This window comes from Pipistrellus kuhlii, unplaced genomic scaffold (assembly GCF_014108245.1).
Source record: "Pipistrellus kuhlii isolate mPipKuh1 unplaced genomic scaffold, mPipKuh1.p scaffold_m20_p_16, whole genome shotgun sequence".
NCBI classification, from domain to species: Eukaryota; Metazoa; Chordata; class Mammalia; order Chiroptera; family Vespertilionidae; genus Pipistrellus; species Pipistrellus kuhlii.
Window position 1 is genome coordinate 914819 of NW_023425471.1, and position 9250 is coordinate 924068.

Sequence of the window (9250 nt, forward strand, 5' to 3'; positions counted from 1 at the left end):
GTGATTTCTGTCAGTAACCGCCCCTTCTCTGCCCAACTCTGGCCTGCATGGCTCCAGTCTCCAATCAGGGCCATGTCAGCAGTCCCACAGTCAGCTGTCTTACTCCACTGACATTTGCTGTTCATTGCGCTTCCCGTATTATCGCTTTCTGTTTCTTTGCTGCACTTTCGTCTGTGTTGGCCAGTTCCCTCTTTCAATCTTCCATTTTTAGGAAATGTCACATGGCTGCCCTGAGGTCTTAAAGGCTGCAAAGTGATCCTTGCATGGGGCCATCTCCAACGTGGCTGCTCATTTGATCAAGCCTGCAAGGAGAATCTCTGGCCTCGTGGAGGGCCTAGTCCCTCCCACTTTTGTGGGTTTTCACTTGATCAAGCCAGGCCCACCCAGGATAATTGTGCTTTTGGTATACTCAAAACTAACATATTCGGGACCTTAAATCCATCTTCCTTCCCAGTTGCCATATCCCATTGTTTAGGAGATTGTCACAGGTCCTGTCCACACTCAAGGGCAGAAGGCTGGGCAGGACATGACTAGCAGGGGCAGGAACCGTGGGGACCACCCAATGGTCTGTCTGCCATGTCCTCTAAGGCTCAAACCAGTTGAAATACAGACTTGAAAGGCGTTCATGACCCAAGCCCTGACATAAGTCATCAAACTCCACATGGACAGCCCCCAGCGTTCTCTGCCCTGGCCCATCTATAGATGGAGTTTTGTGTTCATATGCCAAGTTGCTCTGGGCTGGACACTCCAGTACTTGTGATGTACTGACTGCCTGTACAGGTGGGGATTTTCCTAGCGTGAGGTCCATAGAAAAGTGTTCTGTGGCAACATGACTTTATGCCTTGTGTTCATTCCAGAGCCCAGTTATGACTTTGAGATCAGGTTAGACGGAATAATTCAACTGGCAGAAGAATCACTGAAGATGCTGGACTTTTTGCACTCAGCAATGGCAGTTTCGTTGATCAGTTTTTGGCCAAGTAAATAGTGTCATTGTTTTTAATCTAACAAATACCAGCATGTGTTTGTTTTTTTAAGTTCCACCAAAGTACTTAGAACAAAAGACAACCGTCTCCTGTCCTGTAACTCTCTACCCTCCTTGCCGGTTCAAAGACACAGCCAATTTTATCAGTTTCTGCCTTTAGTTTTTCTCATGGTTTTCGCCTTAATTCTAACTAAGCTTTTGACTTACCAATTTTGGATTATTCTAACAACTACCTTTTGAAAAAGAAGGAATTAACTTGCTTCTGTTACCCCTCGCCTTCTATTCTCCTTTCCTAACCAATGTTTGACAGATAGGGAGATTATTATTATGTTCTATTCTTGGTTACCTATTGAACTTTAAAAATTATAATTGCAACTCTGCTTCTTGTTCAGCCATCTTTAGACTGTCTCTCTGGACTCCTCATCTATGTGGAATAAATGAATCTGTATGTTCCCTAGCTTGACTTCCCTCTTCTCCCCACTTCTTCACTTCCTCCCCTACCTTAGGCCCCCAGTACCTTCGCATTGACATTTTTATGAAAAGCAGTGCTTCCCACAATGTTTAAGGCTCAACATTTTGTAACCGCTGCAGCCTGGGAAAACAGTGTAGTCAACTGCTTTCTCAAGAAACTAAGTCATTCAACGGCCGGAACAAAGAGCCCTACACGTGGAAGGAAAGAGGAAAGAGAGGGTTTTCTGTGACATCATGGTATCCTAAGCTGGGAGTTCTCAAAGGGTGGCCCCCAAACCACCAGCAGCAGCATCACCTGGGAACTGGGACACAGACTCCTAGGCTCGCTCCCAGACCAGCTCAGACACTCTGAGGGTGGAGCCCAGTGAACTGGCATCTCACATGCCTTCCAGGACATTGGAATGCATGCCCAAGTTTCAGGATCACTGTGTTACATGATGAACAAGATTTCTCAAAATTATGTCCCGTTTAGATCCCTTTGTATTTACTTTTGAGGCTTAAATTTTCCCCTCTGCAGTTTCTATTGCTGCATTAAAAAGCACCCCAAAATACACAAGCATAAAGAATCATTTATTATTGTCTCTCCTGGTCCCAGGAATGGGCTCAGCCGGGCGGTTGCCATGCACAGTCTCTCCTGCAGGTGCAGACAGGGGGCAATGAGGCCAGAGGAGGCTTGACGGGGCTCAGTGGTGGCTCCTCATATGGCCAACAAAGGGCTGGAAGCTTATCTGAGCGGTCATACCTGTGACCTGTCCATAAGGCTTCTCATACATGACGTTCTCAGGACAGCAGCTCCATTGCAGAGGGGCTGGCCTCCAAAACGGAGCATCTCAAGTGTCGCCAGAGAAGCAGGCAGAAGCTGCCATTCCTGTGCCCTAAGGACCTTTTGACTTCCTTTTCTAGTATCAACCTGTTTTTATCTTAATAAACACCATCCGGGGACTTCCCTTCCCAGCATCCTTAGAATGGCCCTCATGGTCTCCTGCACCTTATATCGCCTGGAGAAGTGTTCCCCATAAAGATGTCATGGAAAGTAACCCTTTTGAATCTAGCTTCTCAGAAAACACCTTCACTCTGTCCTTCTGCTTCGTCCATCATTTCGCTGCCTATGGGATTCAGGTTCAAGGTCACGTTCCTTGAGAACCCGGATGTCATCGCCCATCATCTCTTTGCATCATTTTGATACATGTTATTCTTATTCCTGTAAAGGTCCTCCCCCACTTCACCTAAAATATCTGTTGCTTCCGTTCCCTCCAAGTGTGAATTTCACGAGGGTGCGTGTAGTTCTGGAATGTTCTTTCATTCATTCTGCCTGGAGTTTAGTGCATCTTCTGGGAGCTCATGCCTTTCAATTCTAGATTGTTTTCCTAGCTTGATGGGCGTGGCTCAGTGGTTGAGTGTCTACCTATGAACCAGGAGGTCCCAGGTTCAATTCTGGGTCAGGGCACATGCCTGGGTTGCAGGCTCGATCCCCGGTGTGGGGTGTGCAGGAGGCAGCCGATCCATGATTCTCTCTCATCTTTGATGTTTCTCTCTCTCCCTCTCCCTTCCTCCCGGAAATCAATAATACAAAATATATTTAGATTGTTTTCCTACTGTTTATTCCCCCCCTCCCTGAAGTTTCATCTGTGGCCATTATCTTGTGTTCAGTGAAGACACAGACCAGTGCCAGAGGTGTCAGCTCGGTTGTTGTCATGAAAATTCTGTGTCATGCACGACAGAGCCCTAGATTGGCATTTTATGATTTTAGTTACAACATGGACAAATGGGATGTGTGGATGTCATGGAGGCTAGTCCTGCCCTGGTCGATGGATGTGTGGGTAACTAGGTGTGCAGGTCAACTTGCTTATAGCTCTACTTCAGCACAGTTGACTTAGATTTGATTTTTGTATACTTGAAGCATACGCTACTCTCTATAATTTTATGGAGTCGATTCCTGTGTACCTCCCACCTAGATTTGTCAGATATGAGCAACTTCCCTTATTGTTTTGGCTATTTGTTTTAAAGAAAAAAATAGAGAGCCCTGACTGGTTTGGCTCAGTGGATAGAGCATCACCCTGTGGACTGAAGTGTCCCAGGTTCCATTCCGGTCAAGGGCATGTACCTTGGTTGCAGGCACGTCCTCAGTAGGTGGTATCAATGTTTCTCTCTCTTCGATGTTTCTAATTCTCTATTCCTCTCCCTTCCTCTCAGTAAAAAAATATATCAATAAAATATATTTTAAAAAAAGAAATAAACAGAGAGAGTTGCGATGCTCTGAGTAACCTGCCCCAGCCCCATGTTCCTCTCATCCTCCTCAGATATCAAGCCCGACGTTGCTTTTGTATCTTCCCCATGCAGTTATTCATATTAATATAATGACCACATAATTCGATGTCCTTAACGATGTGTGATATTGTTTGGCATGTTTTTAAACTTGATGTAAATGGTATCATACTGTACATATCCTTCCACACTTTGATTTTGTTATTTAACATTCGTTTTATAAGAACTAGACCTTTTCATAGATAGCATTTTCATTCATTTCTCCTTATTGCTTCACAGTAGTCTATTGCATATTAGAATTGAGATTCTGCTGTTAATGGACTTTTAGATTGTTTACAATTTTTTGCTATTAAAAACACTGCTGCAATGAACATTCTTGTACCTGTCTCTTTGTGCATATCTGTTGTGATTTTTCTCCAGGATGTCTTCCTGAGTGTGGAATTTGAGAAATAGAAGGATATTATTCAACATTTCTAGATGGCTTCCCCTCCACTGGGCAGCCCAACCATCCATGATGATGGCAAGAGCAAGGGACGCCATCCAAGCTAAGTTGGTCTGAATATTCTTTCTCCAGCGACAGTTCCTGAGTAGCTGAGGTTTCCTTCCAGTCTGTGAAAACAAGAAGAGAGAGAGAGCCCTATCTGGTTTGGCTCAGTAGATAGAGCATCGATCTGAGGACTGAAGGGTCCCAGGTTCGATTCCGGTCAAGGGCATATGCCTGGGTTGTGGGCTCCATCCCCAGTGGGGGGCATGCAAGAGGCAGCTGATCAATGATTCTCTCATCATTGATGTTTCTCTCTTCCTTCCTCTCTGAAATCAATAAAAATATATTTTTAAAAAGAAGAGAGATAAACAGAGCTATACAGAGATAGACATAGGTATATGCTGATTGCTCTCTCTGCAATTAATCATGTACTAATATTTCCTAACACCCACCGTAACCAAAAGACCTAGAAGTACCCTTGAGGACCTGGGCTCATTTCAGCCCCTTGTATGAGTTGTTACATTCCTCTTCATGACAGCATGATGTTTGTAGTGAGTTTGTACTGACACTCAAAGACACACCCTGGATAAATCAGGTGAAGATGAGAGAAGGATGGGGGGAGAAGTGGAGGGAAAGGCAAGGGAACAAAGGAAATTAAATGATCAGTTCAGGAGACCCATCATCTGAATAACATGTCTTCTGGAGAATTCAAAGGAAAACCTAGTGTTGTTTTGTTTGCAAGTATCATGATGATATAAACAGTACTGTACTGTAGATCTCATTCCCTAGTAGGGGGCGTGCAGGAGGCAGCTGATTGATGTTTCTATCTCTCTCTCTCTCCTTTCTTCTCTCTGAAATCTCCCTGCTTTGGGAAAGATAGGATTTACAGATGGCTGCAAAGTGCTGTTTATCTGTCTCAGTTTCCCTGTTGGGCTTGTCCTGTTTAGTAGCCTGTCTCAATGAGACGCCAAGCTCCTTGAAGACAAATATGAGTTTTGCTTAGCCCTAGCCCGTTTGGCTCAGTGGATAGAGCATTGACCCGCAGACTGAAGGGGCTCGAGTTCGATTCTGACAAAGGCATGTACCCTAGTTGTGGGCTTGAGCCCTGGCCCCAGGGTTGGAGCACATGCAACCAATCAATGTGTCCCTCTCACATGGATGTTTCTGTCTCGCCCTTTCTCTTCCACTCTCTCAAAAATCAATGGAGAAATATCCTCAAGTGAGGATTAACACCCCAAAAAAGATGAATTTTATTTACTGGTATATTTATTCTCAAGCAACTAGAGGTACCCCTGGCAAAGAGAAGGTGCTCACTAAATGTTTATTATTGGATGAATAAAAATAATAAACCTTGGATTCCAAATAGCCCTTTAGGACCGAGCTTTATGCTAATTTCCCAACTTCAGCTGCTTGAAGTATTAGAAAAGAACCAAGTAGTGCTGGGATAAGAGAGACATGTTATTGCTTAATACAATTCTCCAGGGACGGAGCCACGGGTAGGCTGCTGAGCTATAAATGTGGGTTTTTAAAATTTTCAGATTTAATAATACATAGAATTCTTTTTGGGGGAAGTATTTTCACTGCTGCTCTTTATCACAAGCTGTATGCAGGCTGTATGTTTTCCTATAGGGCCTTGCTTTTATACATAAACTGGGTCTATATATATATATATATATATATATATAGACCCAGTTTATGTATATATATATTATTGATTTTTTCAGAGAGGAGAGAGAGATAGAGAGCTAGAAACGTCGATGAGAGAGAAACATCGACCAGCTGCCTCTTGCACACCCCCTACTGGGGATGTGCCAGTAACCAATGTACATGCCCTTGACTGGAATCGAACCTGGGACCTTTCAGTCCGCAGATCGACGCTCTACCACTGAGCTAAACCGGTTTCAGCTAAACTGGGTCTTTTATTACCGTAAACGTTTTCATTGATAAAAGAAATCTTGCCTGGCCAGTTTCGCTCAGTGGTTGGGCATTGGCTTATGAACCAAGTGGTTTCATGGTTTGATTCCCAGTCAGGGCACATGCCTGTGTTGCAGGCTTGATCCCCAGTAGAGGGCGTGCTAGAGGCAGCCTATCAATGATTCTCTTATCATGGATGTTTCTCTCTCCTCCCTTCCTCTCTGAAATCAATACAAATATGTTTTTAAATAAAGAAAAGAAACTTTTTCATGCTGAGGTGTTTGCTTTTCAGATTTTAGAAGTTGCATTGTAGCTAGAAACACTTTTTTGGTTATGAGAATAAGAAGTCCATCTTCCTCCTTTTTTCAGCCTTAAACACTCTCACAGCTGAAAGCTTTTCTAAAACAACGTTGAGCCACGGGAGCCAAAAGAGGCCAGGTGCTGGGCATCGGGCACCGCCTCGGGGTTGGGGGAAGACCGCCTGGCCGCCGTCCTGGGCTGCCCGGCTCCTGGGCACAGTTTGGGGAAGAAAGATGTAAGGCCTTTGTTTTGTTTTGTTTTGTGTTTATAACTTTGCACTAGTTTGTTTTTCTTTTTCTTTCTTTATTATTTATCATTGAAGGTATTACATATGTCTCCTTCCACCCTCCCCCCCCCCAATTGACCTCTCCCCGCCCACTCCCACCCGCAGCATATGCCCTCACCCCCTGGTATCTGTGCCCATGGTTATGCTCATGTGCATGCATACAAGTCCTGTGGTTGATCTCTTATCCTTTCCTCATCCCTGCCCCCCCCCCCTTTTGGAGGTCTGTTCATGCTTCTCTGTCTCTAAATCTATTTTTGTTCATCAGTCTATGTCCCTGGTCGGCAAACTGCGGCTCTCGAGCCACATGCGGCTCTTTGGCCCCTTGAGTGTGGCTCTTCCACAAAATACCACGACCTGGGTGAATCTATTTTGAAGAAGTGGCGTTAGAAGTTTACGTTTAAAAAATGTGACTCTCAAAAGAAATTTCAATTGTCCTGTTGATATTTGGCTCTGCTGACTAATGAGTTTGCCGACCACCAGTCTATGTTGATCATTACCCCTGTAAGGGTTTTTGTGTTTTTTTTTGTTTTTTTTTTTCTTTCTTTTAGAAGAATTGACATTGGCTGCAGATAAAGGGGAGGGAGGAGGGGAAGTGGGGCTGGTTCTGGGATGGGTGCGGAGTCCGTAAGGAACAGGTGTTTATTCTTTGGGATTAATTAGCCTGGACAACAGACCCAAAAGCTCATGGGTGAGCAAGACACAGTGGCTCTGGGGGTTGGCCACTCATTTATCCTCTTTAGTTATTTATCTGGTCAATCCTCACCCAAGGATATTTTTCCATTGATTTTTTAAGGAGAGTAGAAGAGAGAGGAAAAGACAGAGAAAATCATTCCTGTGTGAGCCCCGACCAGGGCCCGGGCAGGGGAGGAGGCTGCAACTGAGGTATGTGCCCTTGACCGGGATCGAACCTGGGACCTTTTCATCTACAGGCTGACACTCTATCCTCTGAGCCAAACTAGCTAGGGCTTACCTATTCTCTTTAGATAGTTGTGGAAATAGCTGCCTGGAAGTTAATTCACAGTTTTAACAGACCTTCAGAAGCATAAGTGGCCTTTTGTTGGTTTGCCCACAGCTGTGTCCTCCTCCCGCCCTCCCCCCTGGTGGAGTTAGGAGACTGAAGGATTCGCTCCTGTCAAGCTCTGCCACATTCCTTCTGTGACTTTGGTGAGTGACTTTGGGTGAGGTGTCTAATCTTTACCTCAAGGTTCTTATCTGTGAGCAAGAGAGGGATAGAACAGTTTGCATAAGAAATGCATGAGTGACCAGTGTTGCTCAATGGTTGGGCACCCACCCATGAACCAGGAGGTTGCATTTCTGGCTAGGTCACATGCCTGGGTTTTGGGCTTGATTCCCAGTGTGTGGGGGGCGTGCAGGAGGCAGCTGATTCATGATTCTCTCTCAACAATGTTCCTCTCTCTCCCTCTCCCTTGCTCTTTGAAATCAATAAAAATAAAGAAAAACAGAGCCCTAGCTAGTTTGACTCAGTGGATTGTGTGTTGACCTATGGACTGAAGGGTCCTGGGTTCAATTCCAGTCAAGGGCATGTACCTTGGTTGCAGGCTCAATCCCCAGCCCTAGTTGGGATATGTGTGTAAGAGGGAGCCAATTAATGTGTCTCTCTCACTTTGATGTTTCTCTCTGTCTCTCCCCCTCCCTTCAACTCTCTAAAAATCAGGTGAGGATTAATAACAACAACAAAAAACCAGAAATACATGAGTGAATAGATGTCTTTAGAAGAGTGGCTAACATATAATAAGCGCTAATAAATGTGAACAAATATTGTTTAAGACTAGAGGCCTGGTGCACAGGTGGGGTCTGGCCAGCCTGCCCTGATGGGGGCCAATTGGGGCCGGACTGGTTGAGAGGAGGGGATGGGAGAGGAAGTTGATGGGGGCCCCATTGGGGCCCTGATTGGACCAGTTGGTCACTGTAGTGCCTGTCATAGCCACAGGTCATTCTAGTCGCTTGGCTTTTATACATATACTAGAGGCCCATTTCAGGAAGATTCCTGCAAAATAGGGCTTCCTGCAGCCAGAGTCTCTGCTGCCCCGCTTGTTTCTCTGCAGCTTCACTCCCGTCTGCAGTGCTTGGCTTCCTTCTACGCTGTCTTCAGTCTTCACTCTGTGCTTGCATATGCAAATTAACCTCCATCTTTGTTGAGTCAATTTGCATACTTGCTCTGATTGGCTGGTGGGTGTAGTGGAGGGACGGTCATGTTTCTCTTTTATTAGTGTAGATATTGAGTAAATGAACACATTTGCAGAAAGCTGCAGGATCTCTAACTATAGTCAGAGGTGATGTTTGCCTCACCCAGATCATGGGACAGGAAAAGGTCTGTTTTGGGTAGTTCCCATGAGCACATACGAAGATGGGCTCCACATGGAAGCCTCAGGTCACTGTTACTGTGCCTGGTGGATTTATTCCCCTGAAATCAAATGACTGCAGAGAAAGAAGGTATGGGGTGGGGTTTCTGGCTTGGCCCGACACAGGTGTCCGTGGTCTCACTGCAGAGCTGGCAGGTGATGTGCAGCTTGGCCTTCTAGGTCAC